The sequence below is a fragment of the Wasmannia auropunctata genome, unplaced genomic scaffold, assembly GCF_000956235.1.
Source record: "Wasmannia auropunctata unplaced genomic scaffold, wasmannia.A_1.0 LD335861.1, whole genome shotgun sequence".
In the NCBI taxonomy this organism is placed as follows: domain Eukaryota; kingdom Metazoa; phylum Arthropoda; class Insecta; order Hymenoptera; family Formicidae; genus Wasmannia; species Wasmannia auropunctata.
The window spans coordinates 30,150-48,774 of record NW_012027029.1 but is presented as its reverse complement, the minus strand read 5'-3'; the positions used below and the strand labels follow the sequence as shown (position 1 = coordinate 48,774).

The 18,625-nt window shown below is 30.0% G+C and overlaps 1 protein-coding gene and 1 long non-coding RNA gene across 2 annotated transcripts in view; one reads left to right on the top strand and one right to left on the bottom strand.

The window, feature by feature from the left end:
• The window catches only part of LOC105455737 (LON peptidase N-terminal domain and RING finger protein 3), a 52,542-nt gene that overhangs the window by 17,775 nt on the left and 16,142 nt on the right, over nt 1-18,625 (bottom strand). The window lies entirely within an intron of this gene.
• LOC105455736 lies at nt 8,360-9,769 on the top strand. Its single transcript, XR_975153.1, has 2 exons — nt 8,360-8,534; nt 9,161-9,769. It is a non-coding gene; the product is annotated as an uncharacterized LOC105455736 (long non-coding RNA).

Genomic DNA, 18,625 nt, shown 5'->3' with positions numbered 1-18,625 from the left:
TACATAATTAATTTAAAACCAATTTGTTTTTTTATATTTTAGCTATAAATTCTTAACTCTATATTCGATTAATTATTACACTCGACTCATAAAAAGATGTCTTATTTATTTCCATTAAATTCTTTCTACCAAATTACTCAATACTTTGATTTTTTTATCAATAATAAGAGAGATTCCTTACAAACGATTTTATCTTCGCGATTTATGATATTTAGAGAAGAATTCATAAAATTTGCGAGTGCGCTAATTTCGAAGCTATTGATCGGAATTCTTTTGAATGCTATTGAAGTCTACAGTCATGATTTTATTAATTTGACCGCGTTTCACACTCAAGATATCACAAGATAAAAATAGATCAAGAGAAATGACAATTTTAAACGACTTTACGGAAATTCAGTTGCCCAAAATAACTGGAACATTCGATCCAGTGAGCAGTTCCAGTTGAGTTACGTAAGAACAAAATGATCCTGGTGGTATCATTTTGACAGGTTGTTTGCCAAACAATTTAATATAAATGTGTTCGATAAAACTTCGTCCGAATTTTGGAAATAAATCCATTAAATAACAAGTGAGATAGTTATCATATAATTTAATAATTATCATATAGTTTACTGCATAATTTTTTGCATAATTACTAACGTCATAATTAGACTGTTATACATAACAGTTTTAAATGTCTTATATAGTTTTTACAGTGTTACTTTATTCTAGCTACTGTACAAGGATTTTGTTAAACTTATATTTTAGTAAAAAATTGTTCAGAGTCTTGTATTAAGTGTTTTCTTAATCGAAAACTAATTTAATTTGCAGATATAATAGAATCTATTAAGTAATAATATGCTAATATTATGGAATATGATTTTGATTAATACATCTTGTTTGTGAATATCTCTCTCTCTCTCTCTCTCTCTCTCTCTCTTTTTATCTTTTTTTTTTATTAAAAGCTTGATTAATTTAATTTTTCCTTATTTGCGTAAAATGTACTCCCGCGATCTGATTGATATAGTATATACATATTCGAAATATACTGCATAAAGAAGATAGGATAGACGCGAGAAATAGAGTTTGTAACACACATAGTAACGATTAAATGAATCTAAGTGGAAAATAGATAAGCGAAATACGTGTAGGAAATTACGATCACTACGGCCGCGCAATTCCTCGAACGAGAGCACGGAAATCATTGTTTATCGCCGACTAACACGTCTCGCCGGCGTGCCGTGCTCATTGTAAACGGTAATATTATGTAACGGCGGTTACATATATCTATAATAGACGTCGGCGACGTATATAATGGACGATACCTATAAAGACGTAGACTCGTCCTCGTCAGACGCCTACTGTTTCCTCGATAAATTCGATATCCGTTTTCGTTGCAAGCGATGATTGAAATATACTGTCGTTGAACAGCTATATTAAACTAGTGAATGGAAGAGTATAATATTAAAATATATATATGCAACGAAATGATATCTTAATTTATATAACATAATACAAGTTTCGGAAGGTGCCATATGATTTTAGAACAAAGTAATAAAACTTAACAAAAATGAAACAGAAATATAACTCTAATGAGTAATAATTATTTATCCAGGATTAACAACATACATTTTATGTTATTAAAAAAACACGTTATTTACATTATGTAATATATTTCGTATTATCAACTGTAACGTTACTTTTAACCTTTCTAAAAATTTAAAATTTTTCATTTATTTAACTGTCACTCCTATCAAATGTATTACGTAATGCTTAATAATAACTTTCTTAGCTAATATTTAGAATTTTCTCTACATATTATTAAATTATTCATTTCATTTACATAGTTGTCGCTTACATTTTCTCTACATATTATTAAATTATTCATTTTATTTACATAATTGTCACTTACGTTTTGCATATTAGTTATAATATTACTTCATATATTATATATTTTGTATACTGTGTATTTCTATAAAGACAGAGAGTATGTTTTCTTTAATTACATTTTAATTGTTTAACAATTGTTTTAGTTCCATTCTTTTAATTTTTATTTTATTTCAATTTAATGTGTTAAAAACGATACATTGAAGTGTATATATGTACGATATATTAATTTTACCTGACATAATATTTTGCAATTTCTTGTGAAATTTATCATGTTGTAGTGCCCCGCTTTTGCATCACGCGAGAATTTCTGTTCCACTTTTGCTAGGTGCAATTACTATCGGGAATTATCTCTGGAAAGTGTCTCGACTTTCTCTCAGCTACAGAAAGCGCCTCTCGTTCTTCGACATGCGATAGTAATGGTAACCTTCATCGTCGTTTCGCGCATAGCCAAGGTGCCTTTTCATGGTCAAGTACCACAGCCGGTGATACTTCCGCTCGATCAAGTTTCCCGACTGTCTTCGACCTACTCTCTCTTAGAAACCTTTTTATATTCTAACTTTTACAATTTTTTGTATCTTTCTTTCTCTCCATGTTTTAAAAATTGTGTAATAACACCGTTTAACAAAAAAAAAGACATACAAGAACAAAGGTAATCGTTTCCTGTAGTTCTTTCAGACGCTAAGTACACCGTTTACCAAATTATCTCTGTCACAATTTTGAAAAGTTTATAATTAAATTTGCAATAAAGGATGTTTTATTGTACTTTTTATTGTAATCAAAATTAAATATGTTGTTAGAACTTTCAGCCCTTAAACTTAAAAGGACTTTATTGTGTCAATTATGATTAAAAAATATTATATGATTAATATAAGAGTCTATTTCAAAATTGCAACTTATATCCACTTAAGCATTTACAAAATATTTCTTAATTGTATTATTCAAATTTAAGAGATTTTCAAGTCGCTGAATACTGCAAACTTAATTGCAAATTTCTCAAAATTGCGATGTAATAAAACAAATTGGTAAACCGGATCGTATGCTGCGCAAAAAAAAGTATATGGAACTTCTTGTGCTCATTTTTTATTGCATAATGTAATAATTAAACAATTTTTAAAAATTATTTAATCATTAAACAATGCTCGTTGAGCGTATAAAATAAGTTATATAATGTATCACAAAAGTGATATAATTTAGATATTTTTGTCAGTTTTAAAATTGGCATTTTTGAAATCGAATAAATATAAATATAAAAAATACAAGGACGCGTATTATATTTGCATAGATAAGATTCCGATATAAGTACTCGACGTTGTCAAATTAAAGAGTGCTTGTCATTTGATAATTGTGATACGCAAGAAGCTCGTAAAGTTCCTAATTGTAACGATAACGTTTCGGGGAAGTGCAATGTAATAATACAGATGAGTATATCAATGTATGTATTATCGTCTTGATAAAATCGAAACATGAGCGAGGATATATGTTCGATATATGAACATTAAAAATTTATAACGTCACTCATGTAGTTAAAATTCGAAGTATGTTTATTTGACGATACTAGAGATTCATAAAATTTATTAAACAAACTTCTAAGCAGTGCTGATAAAATTTCACTTGCACTTTTATCGCGCTCAGATTACGTAAACTATGAAATTATTTTACTCTACTGCGCCATTTGGAAGAAATAATGTATTTACAAATTTGTTTTCATTACATTTTAGTAGAAGAAAAAGAAAGAGAGAGACAGAGAGAGAGAGAGAGAGAGAGAGAGAGTGGCGAGGGAGAGGAGAGAGCGCGCGTAATCAAACATCTAATTATTTCATGTGATTTTTTAAATATTGAAGATATATACTGATTCTTAAAGTGTAATAATACTAGCGGTTATATTTCTAAATCACACCTGTCATCATTCGACAAGTCGTTATACTTAAATAGAAAATGCAATTAGGAAAATTATTCTTAAATCATTTATTAATTTTTTTTTCTTTATAATTGTAAGATCTTATGTAATTTCAGGACAAATAAGGTCATTTTATGTGGATCGATTCTAGCATTTTATTTTTTCTAATTACCGATTCTCAGAAGTCTCGATTAATTCGGTTCGAATTATCGGCGCGCATTCAAAAGATTATACCTGCGTGGCTGGCAGTATCGATGGTACGACACTTCAGGATTCACCGATCAATTTCGTCGGGATGGGCAGAAGTTGGGAGCGCTGCCTACGATTATGCGTAGCGCTAGTCCTTACATAACGCTTTTTATTATGTAATTGACAGAAACGCCGACCCTGCGCGAGCGCACGCACGCGCACGCCGCGCCGGCGAAAGTCCCGTATCGAGAAAAGTCTCCGAAGTGATTGAAATTTCGGTGAATTTGAATAAGCACATTTGCGACGTGACATTAATTGAATGGCTTTCCGACGTACAAAAAGAAACCGAAGATCAATTTCAACTATTTGACCTAAAGACATTTTGTGAGACTTCAATTATTAGAAATATCATTGGAAACATTTACGTGAAAAGAATTAAGAGAGTTATTCAATTTTCAGAGAAGAACTCGCTAGCTCAATCATTTTCTTTTATATGCAAATATAATTACAATATATACGTTCACAATTTATAAATTCGTAATCTATTGATGCGATGAAGTTTTACGACATCCAAGTTACGTGCGGCTAAAAATGTGCGAAGGATCTAATCTTCTCAAATGCAAATTTATAATATAAATATAGAACAAATCAATGTTTTTCTGTGACGCAAATAATTAGCATTTGCCTGACGCAATACTTCACATTTTTCAATTTAGTGATATAATACTTGCGTACATTATATAATTACGTATTATATAATCTACGTGTGTATTCCTTCGAGAAGTACATAATCAAACTTCTATTAATTTTCTGCTATTTATATAGACCGTGTAACATTAGAAATCTCATACGAACTAATATTATCCGCTGATCGTTACTGATAAAATCACAACGTTTATTTTTGTTAAAAATTCTTTCTTTAAAAGTTCTGGTTGAATTGAGTTCTTGTTTTTAGAATTACGAGCAAAATATAATAGATATAATATTGACACGAATTACATCAGATATATTATGTAATGTAGAGTTAAGTGCCGTCAAATTGACGCACTGACAAGATTGCTCTTATTGTATCAGATTGGTTTTTTTTTGGTGTATAATTTCCCGAAGTTGGTCTCAAGAGCTCAAAGAGAGCAAATCTCGCGTATCGTACGCGATATATCTACCTACGCGATGCGTTCCTCGTTAGATAATGTAACGATGGCCTAGGCGACTATACGGTCGGGGCTCCGCGCGCGCGGTGTCAACGTAACCATTTATATAAATCTATCGTTACGCAATTGGTCGGCCGATCTCCACCGTTACGACGCGCGTCCCGATCACGGTACGGATACTAATGATTTTGTCATAGTACTGGAATATCATGTAAGCTATTTCATCATCGTCATTTAAGCTGTTTAAACAATCAGTACTTCGCCTTCAATATTTGTATTCGATAACTTCGACACTTTGCATGACAGTGATATTTTCTTCAGCTTCCTCTGCTTCTCGCCAATATTGCGGGCAATATTGCTCGCCAATCAATTACATGCATTTTGCAATAAAGCATAAGCATTTTTTGTCGAGCGAAATACAATAATTGTTAAAAATTAATTTTTATCTTAATGCAGCAATTATTTCAACCATCTATTCTAAAATTACGAAATCTTTAGTTACTAATTATTTTGATTTTTAATTTAAAAACTATTATTGAATTTTTTTAATAAGAAATAATATCAAAAAGTAATATATCTAATTTTTTTCTAATATCAAGTGTAACATTATATATAGTTGTTTTATATAGAATTTATCTGTTGTTATTGACTTTGATATTTCGTCTCATAATCAGTGTAACAACTCCAGTTATTTTCTACAAATGCGTGAATATTTATGCACGTTCTAATTCAGACTGTGAAGAACGAGACAGTTTGAGAAACGTGGGTGGCAGCATATTATGCCCATATCGGTACTATGTAGTCATGTACATATGTTAGCAGATTGACTTTATCATATGTGTGGGTTTGCCGCCTTCGCAATACGTCGCTCTCGCCACATAATGTGCTTCGTTTTGTATCGGTGAATGTTTTATTGGAAATATACTTTAAAAGTTTTCGATATAGTTATAGACAGTATATAAATATATAATATAATAATATATAAATTATTAAAATTATTTATAGATCATATATTATCATAGAATGCTTCAGAACTACATTTGTTTCATGATATTCATTTAGTCATTTTGAAATTAAATTAACCGAAAATATTCGGATATTGATAGTTATAAATTAAAAGCAATTAAGATAAATAAAAAAATAAACGGCAGCATTCATTAGCATTCATTAAAGTATTTTCTTTGGGTTGTTCATTTGTATTTATGACGTTCATTTGCATTCAACTTTCAATTCAATTCTATTTGAATATATTACTTATTGTAAGCTTATTTTTTTACATCTAAAAGTAAAAAAATATTTTATTTACATTGAAAATTACGGTTGTGCTATATAATATCTTCTTAAAAACACTTTTCTAGATTTTTTTCATATTTTATTTAAACTGATACAAATACGTAAACAATTAATAATTTTTTATTTCTAATTTTAATAATTTTTATAATTTTTAACAATATTTTAATAATTTTATCTTATTTAATTGATATATTATTAATCTTAAAGATGAAATAATATGTGACATGTTAAAAATACCAGGCAACAAAATTTTTTGATTTTCATTTTTTTCTCAAACATATGCGTCATTTTTACATTTAGGTTTTCACATTATGTTATTATGCGTTTAAACAATAATATAAATAATAAATCACTTTGCACAGTCTAATTCATATAATCAAAGTAATTACAATATACATATATGAAGATTAAATACATATATATCTTAAATATATAATATGCATATAAATAAATAATTTCATTATTATACAATGTATTTAAAATGAATCAATCCTGTATTTAGTTTTAGTGCACGTATACAAGTATACACAGTTGAAAAATTTGTGTTAAATTTAACACGTCTCACATGTCCTAAACGGTCCACTCAAATTTTTGTGTTAATTTAATGCAAGATGAATATGTTAGAAAGTAACACAACAATATGTAAAAATTAATACAGAAAATGTAACACTTTAATACAATTTAGAAACAAATTCTGGAAACATTATTCTTCAGTAAAATTAACACTTATAACATTAACAAGTATATTTATCTTTTATTCATTTATCTTAGAATTTACGGTTTAAAACTACTTTATTTTTATGTTATTTATTCACTTACTTATAAATTGTGTTACTTTGACACTGAAAAATATTGAACATCAATTTAATACAAAATATTTAAATAACATTATCACATCCCTTTGGAAAATTATTGTTTGATACAAGAAAAATGATAATAATAAAAAGAAAACAAAAAATAATTAAAAGAATAATTTTTACATTGTTTTTTTTTTTAAATCAAGTTTTAAGAAATGAGAAAAAAATTGTTCATATATAATTATACATACATGTATATTTTTAATCATTTATATATGATTATATATGAGCAATTTTTCTCATTTCTTCAAACTTGATTTTTTATAAAAAAAACAATGTAAAAATTGAGAAAAATTGCTCATATATAATCATGTATAAATGGTTAAAAATATACATATATGTATAATTATATATGAACAATTTTCTCTCATTTCTTAAAACTTGATTTTTTGTAAAAAAACAATGCAAAAATTATTCCTTTAATTATTTTTTATGTTTCCTTCTTATTATTATAATTTTTTTGTATTAAAGAATAATTTTACAAAGTAAAGAAACATATGGACATATTTTGCATATAATTATATATTTTTATATGTGTTTATATATATTTATATATGTTCTTATATGAAAAATTTTTTACCAGGATTATGTTATGATTTAACAAGCAAATATGTTAAAAATTCGACACAAAATTTTGTGGTGTCGAACAAGAACGTGAGTGAACCATTTCCAACATAAATGCAAAACGTTTTTTACTGTGTCGGTTACATTCGGTCGGCTCGAAATCGTAAAAAAAGTGGATGACGAGAGAACGTCTGCAGACCGCAAGACTATTTCCCGAATGCAACGGAAAGGAGGAAACGACGGTGTAAGTATCCGTCGCGACACGGCACACTCCGGAGTATGAAAATAAATCGGAATCCCCGATGGCGCGAAACCGACTCCGACGCGCTGCGTCGCGACGCGACGCGGCACCGGCGTCGGGCTCATGGCGGATCGCCAGGCGAGCGCAAAGTTTACATAACAGAGGAGTTTGACAGTACGCCGGGCACGTGACCGCGGCCTCTATCTTATCTCAGCAAATACGTCTGCCTGACCGGCCGACATGCCGCGGCGTGTGCACGTCGCGCTCTTATTATTCCCTTTTACGTAACCGACGACGGTCGCGCATATCGACCGGCCATCCTAGGCTCCTCTGGGCGTTTCCCGCCAACTTGGACCGCGGTTTCCGACGATATCCTCAAGCTTCCGGCGGTGGACAAGATAAAATAATCAACTCTAGTAAATCAACCTTTGGAACACGCTTTTCCCTCTCCTTATCTTCTAAATATGCCTAAGGTGTGTAAACAATGTAGCATATCTTTTGTACTTTTAAATGGAATGCACCCGATAATCTCGTAGGATCGATGAGATTGTCAAACATAAAATTTTAACTGCAAGTTATCAAGTCTGCTAAGTTTAATCTATCAAGATCTTAATTTGTTTAAATTTGAACGAAAGTCTTACAACACTGAATATCATCAAACATTGTCTCATAAATGTTGTTAACATATCTTGTTGCTAGCTCTATATTTTATATTTTGTACATAATGCTGAGTTTGCTTTTACATAAATACATTTTATCAGAAATCAAATGTTTTACGATAAATATCTTATTGTTTAAACGCGTAATAACATAATATGATAACATAAATGTGAAATGACGCATAAGTTTGAGGAAAAAATGAAAATCAAGAAATTTTGTTGCCTTTTAACATGTCATGTCGTATATTATTTCATCTTTGAGATCAATAATGAATTAATTAAAAATAAAATAGAATTATTAAAATATTCATTAGAAATAACAAATTATTAATTGCTTATGTATTTGTATGAGTTTTAATAAAATATAAAAAAAATCTAAAAAAAGAATAAGATTTTTTATCGCATTTAAAAATTTGTTTGATGTAATTCTTGCTTTACAGGAAATGTCTATCTAAAATTTCGGAGAATCGGCGAGAGAGCTTTGCTGACGAAAGGGATGAGGAGGGCATTATGTAAGCGTTAACATTGATAAGAGCTACGATTGTAATTTCGTACGTGTGGAACAGAGCTGTCACGATGTGTAACATGCAGTTTTTCTTAGCGCATAAGTTATACAACGAGCTCACGTGGAGAGATCATATGTATAGGAGCAAATGTCATTCGCGAAGTGCTCGCTGCATGCGATTAAATAGAAGATCTTATCATCGCGGTTGTCAGTTCGTGATATGACTTGCGCGAGAACACTTGCTGTCGATTGCTGTTTGAACGTGCGCAATACGGAATTTCTTGACAAGCAAGCTTCTTGAAATACCTCTCGTGATATGATTACATTTTAAGTCTAATATAAGTATTATCTGTTAAATGTTTACAGGCAGGCGGAGTATGGAGAATGCACGCACAAGCGAACGCTCTCTCGAATTGTTTCTTGTTGACTTTTGCGAGTTTATACATTACGTTATATTGCGTTTTGAAACGTGAAACATACATTCTTTATATACACTTCATTATAAATTTCTTATCTTACTAAATATATTTTTTTATCGCACTTATCTCAACTCTCTGCTTTTTAATTGCCTAAAGTTGGATAATTATTACTTAACCGTCCCGCCATGACGTTCTCCGTCGTTACGTAATGTCTGAAGTGTAAAGATAGGTCGATCCGTATGAAGGTAGGATGGTGTGTTGTAATCTGTTGTTTCCGACTGCAAGGCGAAAAAAGGTTCGGTACGGCGGATTCCAGTTCTCTCTGCGGCAATCTATTACGACATACCAAATACAGCAGAAGGCTAAATGCGTATACAGAAAAAAAAACGAGTCGGTGGAGAAGAAAAAAATAAGTTGCGTGTCACTGTGACCCAGTTTCCATTTGCGTTTTCCGAATCGACTTTTTATCGTTGAATATCGGAAAACGCCGAGTGTATGTTTGACCTTTTCTTCAAAATGTACAGCATTATATATTACGTACGGTAAAACGGGTAAACAACTGCGAGTATCATATTTAAAAAAATTATTTTATTTATATCGACATAAAAATATTTTTAAAGTACTGATGTAACATTTACATTACAAGCAAACATATTAAAACAAACAAAAGAATATTAAAAATATAAGATAAATCGGCCAAGGACGAGCGAAGATAAAAGTAACATGGAATCACATAAAAAATTCAATAAAAAACTCAAATAAATAGTTTAATGTCGAGAAGTTAAAATCAATACGTTTCGACTCACTGAGCCTTCTTCAGTTAAAGATATAAAAAAAAATCAATAAGTAAAATGCAGATAAAGAATAAATATGTAAAAATCGGACATAATAAATTAATATTGAGACGTTAAAGTTAACTAATATAAAAAGAATATATCCTAAAACAATGGATCCTGTAAGAATATGTCGATTCCAACTACCGCTGTAGTAGTACAAGAATTAAAACGCATGCATACTAACGGGGCACGCTGTAGTTTCCTTATGTCGAACATCTTTTCCCTTTTTTTCCCCTTTATGTGAAATTGAATCAATTGTCATTTGTGTCGCTGCTCTGGAAAGTCTTCTTCTTTAAAGAAGCCTTCTCATCTCTGCGTCGTTTTCAAAATGTTATAATTGTGCAGATGCAACGCGGATCCATTATCTCCTAATAGCTAGTTAATATGTATCGGTATAATTACGGTTATAATGTAATATATTATAGTGTTCTGTAACTTATAAGAATTTTCGGTGATAATTCGACAGTGTGGCTGTTTCGGATGTGGAACAACGGTAATACGAATGACATAAGTCTATCTATCGTTGTGCGAGACGACTGTGCTACCGTATTGAAAACCTCGCGTGTATGATATTCGAGTTTTTTTTCTCCTTTTCCCGTAGGGTGATCGGTACAAAATTGTTTATAAAATGTGTGTTTACATATCTATTAGTTCGTCCAGTATCGCAAAATAAGAATTGTCAATCATGTCCAAGTCCTTGATAGAATTTAATCCATGCTTTTGTTCTTTAATATGCAGCATTTCTGAGATGAGTCTTTTATAATAGTTATATTCTGTGTCGAGCACTTTTATGTGCACAATTTATTCTAATTAAAGGAGTGTCCAGATTCTAAAATGTGTTCTGTAATTACTGAATATTTTGTCGGATCTAATTTAATATCATTTTTATGTTCTTTGAGTCTAGTACCAAGCTGTCTTTTGGTTTGTCCCATATAGGATGCTTCACAGTCGTTACAAACAAATTTATAAAACACGTTATTGTTTTTCATGGTCAAATTCTTATCTTTGTGAGCCTTGACGAACATATCAGTCTTATTGAGTACTCTATATCCTATTATATATTCATTTTTATCAATGATCGATGTTACAATTTCCGAGATGTTTTCAATGTACGGAAATATTAAGAATTTTCTCCTATCACTCCTTTATTGTGATGCTGTGTTCGCCGGTTTCTTTTACTGTACTGGATTTTAATCTAATGTCTATTAGTGTTTTTAATCTAATATTCATCTTATTGGAAATCAAATCCATTCTCTAACAGAAGAGATACGCACAGTTCTAAATTTTTTTGATGGAACATAGGATGTGAAAGTAAGAAAGCTCTGTCCATTAGGTTAAAAATAATGCCTATTTTGTGGCACAATGGATGTTTCGAATGATAAGAGAGAAGTCTTCCCGAAAATGTCTTTTTTTTTTTAAACCAATCTATGTGGATGGTATTGTAATAATAATAATATTTAATATAATAATATTTAATATAATAATATTTATATTTAATAATATTTAATAATATTAATATTTATATAATAATATTTAATAATCAATAATATTTAAAGATATATCTAAGAAACTTATACATTGGTTGTTTTCGTATTCTATAGTGAATTTTAATCGGTCGTGGTATCCATTGAAAGAATTTAAAATTGTTTCTATGTCGTCTGTCGGTGCCGCTAATAAAATGTCGTCTACGTATCTGTATTAAAACAACGGTTTTTTTACTAACGATGTTAAAATATTTTGTTCCAAATCACGCATTACCATCTCTGCGGCAACCGAAGACACAGGGGATATCTATATAAGGGGACTATAGAATGCGAAAACAGTATAAGTTTCTGTATAAGTTTCTTAGATATATCTTTAAATATTATTGACAATACCATCCACATAGATTGGTTTCAAAAAAAGACATTCTCGGGAAAACTTCTCTCTTATCACTCGAAACATCCATTGTGCCACAAAATAGGTACTACTTGTAACTTAATGGACAGAGCTTTCTTACTTTCACATCCTATGTTCCAGCAAAAAAATTTAGAACTGTGCGTATCTCTTCTGTTAGAGAATGGATTTGATTTTCAATAAGATGAATATTAGATTAAAAACACTAGTAGACATTAGATTAAAATCCAGTACAGTAAAAGAAACCGGCGAACACAGCACCACAATGGAGGAAACGAGTGATAGGAGAAAATTCTTAATACTTCCGTACATTGAAAACATCTCGGAAATTGTAACATCGATCATTGATAAAAATGAATATATAATAGGATATAGAGTACTCAATAAGACTGATATGTTCGTCAAGGCTCACAAAGATAAGAATTTGACTATGAAAAACAATAATGTGTTTTATAAATTTGTTTGTAACGATTGTGAAGCATTCTATATGGGACAAACCAAAAGACAGCTTGATACTAGACTCAAAGAACATAAAAATGATATTAAATTAGATCCGATAAAATATTCAGTAATTACAGAACACATTTTAGAATTTGGACTCCTTTAATTGGAATAACATAAAAGTGCTCGATACAGAATATAACTATTATAAAAGACTCATCTCAGAAATGCTGCATATTAAAGAACAAAAGCATGGATTAAATTCTATCAAGAACTTGATTGACAATTCTTATTTTGCGATACTGGACGAACGAATAGATATGTAAACACACATTTTATAAACAATTTTGTACCGATCACCCTACCGGAAGAGGAGAAAAAAACTCGAATATCATACACGCGAGGTTTTCGATACGGTAGCACAGTCGTCTCGCACAACCCGATAGATAGACTTATGTCATTCGTATTACCATTGTTCCACAACCGAAACAGCCACACTGTCGAATTATCACCGAAAATTCTTATAAGTTACAGAACACTATAATATATTACATTATAACCGTAATTATAACGATACATATTAACTATTAGGAGATAATGGATCCGCGTAGCATCTGCACAATTATAACGTTTTGAAAACGACGCAGAGACGAGAAGGCTTCTTTAAAGAAGACTTTCCAGAGCAACGACACAAATGACAATTGATTCAATTTCACATAAAGGGGAAAAAAGGGGAAAAGATGTTCGACATAAGGAAACTACAGCATGCCCCGTTAGTATGTATGCGTTTTAATTCTCGTACTACTACAGTGGTAGTTGGAATCGACATATTCTTACAGGATCCATTGTTTTAGGTTTTGATATATTCTTTTTATATTAGTTAACTTTAACGTCTCAATATTAATTTATTATGTCCGATTTTTACATATTTATTCTTTATCTGCATTTTACTTATTGACTTTTTTTATATCTTCGATTGAAGAAGGCTCAGTGAGTCGAAACGTATTGATTTTAACTTCACGACATTAAACTATTTATTATTAATTGGAGTTTTTTAATAATTCCATGTTACTTTTACCTTCGCTCGTCTTTAGCCGATTTATCTTATATTTTTGTTATTAAAACACAAGCTAGACATTATAATCAAAAGAATATTATTGTTTTTAAATGTTTTAAATATGTTATTTTCTTCTTGTTTCTACTTGTTTCATCATTTTCATTATTATAAGAATTTTTGCAAAAATAAATACATTATATTATAATTGTTTTTTATACGGGAAATTGATTTTCTAGTTTTGTCAAAATATGCTATTAAATTATAATATATAAATAATCAACATTGATAATTAATTCATTTAATAATTATATAATAATGTTATTAATGTCTTCATTTTCTTCAATTATTAATAATTGTGGATAACAATATTGATATTACATACGAACATTTAAAGCCATCTAATAGTTAATAAAGCGAATAGGAAATGATAACATCTACAAGATAATTAAATTATAATGATTATTATGTTGTGAATAAGCACTGAAATTACGTAAATTATATTATAAAATATAATAGCCTATCATTATGGACAATTATTATTATTATTATTATTATTATTGTTCTTAAAAAAATAAATAATTCTAATATGTATAGAATAATTTTTATAATATATATATATTTCTTTATCGTAATAACTATTATACATTTTTTATACTTAGTTGTATGTTTTTTATATTATCTTCTTCTTTATTAATTTGCTTGTACTGTGTTACATACGTTTTACATTTATATAGGTATATACAAAATTTAATATAATTTAAATTATAATTATTTACAATTATATGAAAGTGCTGGTGCTTACTGAGCTATAAAAATATGATTTACTTTTTACCAGGCTCTCATCCTATCAAAGTCTCTAAGTAATTATCAATGCAAGTCAGGACAATTTACTCGGAAAGGTGACCGATACCTTTCAATACGTATATTACCCTCTCGATTAGGGAAAGCTTCCGCCGGATTAAACGATGAATCACAAATTAATGTGTGCGCACGTTTGCAACCCAGCGAATGAGTAAGATCAGATCTCGCGATTGTCTTACGTAATTCGCCCCGGTCATCGCGACTCGGAATGTGGGCGCATCACGCGCCGTGAAACCCAGCTTTAGATCCGGATCGATTCGCGGCTATTTTGTTCATTCGCTCGCTGGTTTCTTATTTAACGACGAATCGGCCAAATTTTCGTTGTCGTGCCAGGCGTCATCCGACTAACTGGTCGGATTGCCCCGCGGTGACTCATTGTCAGTCAAGCCGACAGTAAATCTCCCCATTGCGAAAGTCAGATTTAGTCGTCGGAATCGTTTGCACTCTATTTTGTATTGTTTTTGGATCGCGTCGTAACCGCAAGAATTATATACCTGTATTTTTGATCGGCTCACTTTTAAATATCAATGATACTTGATGTAATTTGTAATTACGATCAGCTTATTATTTTTGAATAATTAAAAAAATTGTTCCTATGCTATGGGAAATAATTTACAAATATTGACAAAAAATAATAAATTAAATATGCTACATATACTTTTAAATGAATGTAGAGAAAAAGTTTTATTATAAATAATTATATATGTACATATAATTATTTAAATATAATAAATTAATCCAGAATACTAATGCCAATTCATATCTAATGCCCTTACCCTATATGTAAAATTAAATGTTTGTATTTAACGATATCTTATATCCATAATTTATTGTTGACATTTATTATTTAAGGTAATTGTGGATTACATATAATTTCGTCATATATGCATAGCAATGAATCTCTAAAGTAACCTTCTATCGCAAGGCTAAGACAGTATTATCGATTAAAGTTATCTATTAACACAAATGAAAAGATTAAAGCGTTGTTTTTATATATTTTTATAAATCGTTTGCAAACGACAAAAACTGTGGGAATTATAATAACAGCATTTATATAGTTATAATAACTCTTCTAATTATTATTTATGTCTCTTATTGATTTTTAATCTTTATATAACTCCTGCCTAAGGCTTGTTATGTAATTTCTATATATTTCCGTATACTTAACTCTAATATAATATTTTTTAAAGAACAAATTATTTATTGACGTTACTATTATCTATTAAAGTTAAAGAAAAAATTATTTATTGATGCTATTATGTTTACAGATACTTTTTAAAAACTGTTTAGTGTATAACAAAATTTTTAAATTACAACATATTTATTATTTTAAGAATTAATTTCAGTTATTAGATTTTATATACACATTTTTTCAATTTACATTAATGTTATAAGATAAGTGTAATCGAAACAACTGTGAGAATCACGAGCAAAATTTAACTGTAACTCGTGCATGTCCGGCACAGCAACATAACGCGAGGATGCTTTCAGCCACTATATTGTGCAATCCACAGTACTGCGCCTCTCGCGAAACGAGTCGTAATCGGACTCAATTAGAAAATACGTAAGAGTTCAAGCAGCTAAATCAATTTAAGCACCCTGCATTGATAGAAGCAACCTCGTGAGACCCTCTGCGTTGCCGTCGATTATCACTTTGTCTACGAGGACCGGAACTATATCTATTTACATATGTCTGAGATGGATTTATTCTATGATACACTTGTGATTATTCAGCATGAGAGGGTCAAGAAACTCCGATAATATACATGAATGGTTTATTATCATTCAAGAAATAACAAGATTCTTATTCTTATTCTCTTGCTAGAATTCTAAATTAAAATTATTTATATTTATACAGGGTGTCCCGTAATGACCGGACTAACGCTTAAGGGTAGATTCCTGAGATCATTTTAAGACAAAAGTTCCAATACCAAAATGTTGAGACTATAATAGTTTTTGAATTATAAATGTTTAAAGTTAACTAATCAGATCGTCTAAAGTTGGCGCGCTCAGGTACGGCACGTGCAACTCCTAAAAACAAAAGCTGACTTATCGCCCCTTTTATTAATATCGATATAAGGATTACATATGTGAATATAAGATTATTTTTATTGATATTTCTGCAAACACATTGCGCGATAACATTGTACAATAATATTTTCTTTTTTATAATAACATTTTTTGTCTTTACATAATACATAAAGCGCAAACTGTCAGATGACATTTCATTCAAAAATCTGTTATTAATTGCATATCTTAAAGACAAAACTGTAAGATATGCAATTAATAACAGATTTTTCTAGGGTATTTAATATAATATTTATATAATATTTAATATAAAATTATTTTACAAATCAAATGTTTCGGTTCCACATTGAACCATTCTCAGTGGGTACAAAAAGGTGGGCGGCGATAAATTACATATATGATTGCTACAATACAATCCGGTTGAATCGATGAAAATGCTCGTAATTTCGTCTGTGTGTCCTGTAAATAAAAATGTCAAGATGGAGTAGTTTATTATTAACAACTCGGCTTAAGTGAAAATATTGAATTAAACATTAAGCATATCCCAAAAAAAATGAAAGTGTCGGAATGGAGTAGTTAATTATTTAGGCTTGATTCAGTGTATAAAATCAAGAAGTCAGACGAAAAGTTAGTCAGTCAAGAGACAAGTATGGAAAGAGAACTTCGTTAATTTTTCATTATTTGAGCCATTAGCATACTTATTAATTCTTAATTATTGTGTTAAAAGATGTTAATTTTTATTTAAATTAGAGGAGAGTAATTGTTAAATGCGTACCTCTTCAATATTTTATAGTTTCACTTAATAGAAACAACATTTAGTGACAAAAATATGAAGTAAATAAGAAATATAGATGTGTAAGATAGACACAAAATGAATAGGTTACATCTTGTTTTGTGCATGCTATTAACATTTTAAAAAATCAGATGCAATTGATGTAAATTTTTGATCTATTTATATAACTGATACTAATGTAACCATGCAATTTTTAATTGAATCGTTATTTTTTCCTAAAAGAAAGTTTATGGTAGCATATTTTACTTTCATTGTATATACATATTTACAATTATTATAAACATTATATCAATATTTTTATCATCTCTGTCAAGTTTCCTAAATCTATCTAATCTAACCAGCATAAGAGTTCTTATATGATATCAGTACAATTTAGGAACACTAATGTATCTTTATTTTTAAATCACATGACATAATTAACATTATTTATTTTAACATCGAAGTTGTTTTGTAGCAAGTCTGTAGAGGAAAAAACTGTCATCGAGTTGCATAAGCAAAACAGGTTACCCAGTCAGAAGATGCGATAGTCGAATTGCCGTAATCAAATGTCGAAATTCTGGTCGATTCGACGTCGAAAGCGTATAAAAGATCTGCAACGACTACTCAACTATCATTTCGACGTCGATTCAATGTTGAACTAAAGTCAAAATTCGGTTTGAAATAATATAAGCTAATTTTTTCAATTATTTCAAAAAGAATACTAAAAAATAAACAGTGCAAATAATCTAAACCAAAATAAAGACTATTATCAAAAATTAAATAAAAACAATCAAGTGTTTTCAAGGGAATCATTCCTTTCAAAGTAATATCCAAATCTAACGGTCACCCGAGCCACGACCGCCACTAACGTTGCTTAACTTCTGTGAATTCTGTGATCGGGAACAGTAGACACTTCCTGTGATCCATAACTGTTCGGTATTAATTGATACATATCCGTGATACATATGTGTGATTAGATCAATATATCAGTGTTTGTGTGTGTGTGTGTGTGTGTGTGAGGATGGTTAGGTGTCAAGAATATGTTTGCGTGTTGATCTATTATGCGAATTCCTAAATGTTTATTATGTAT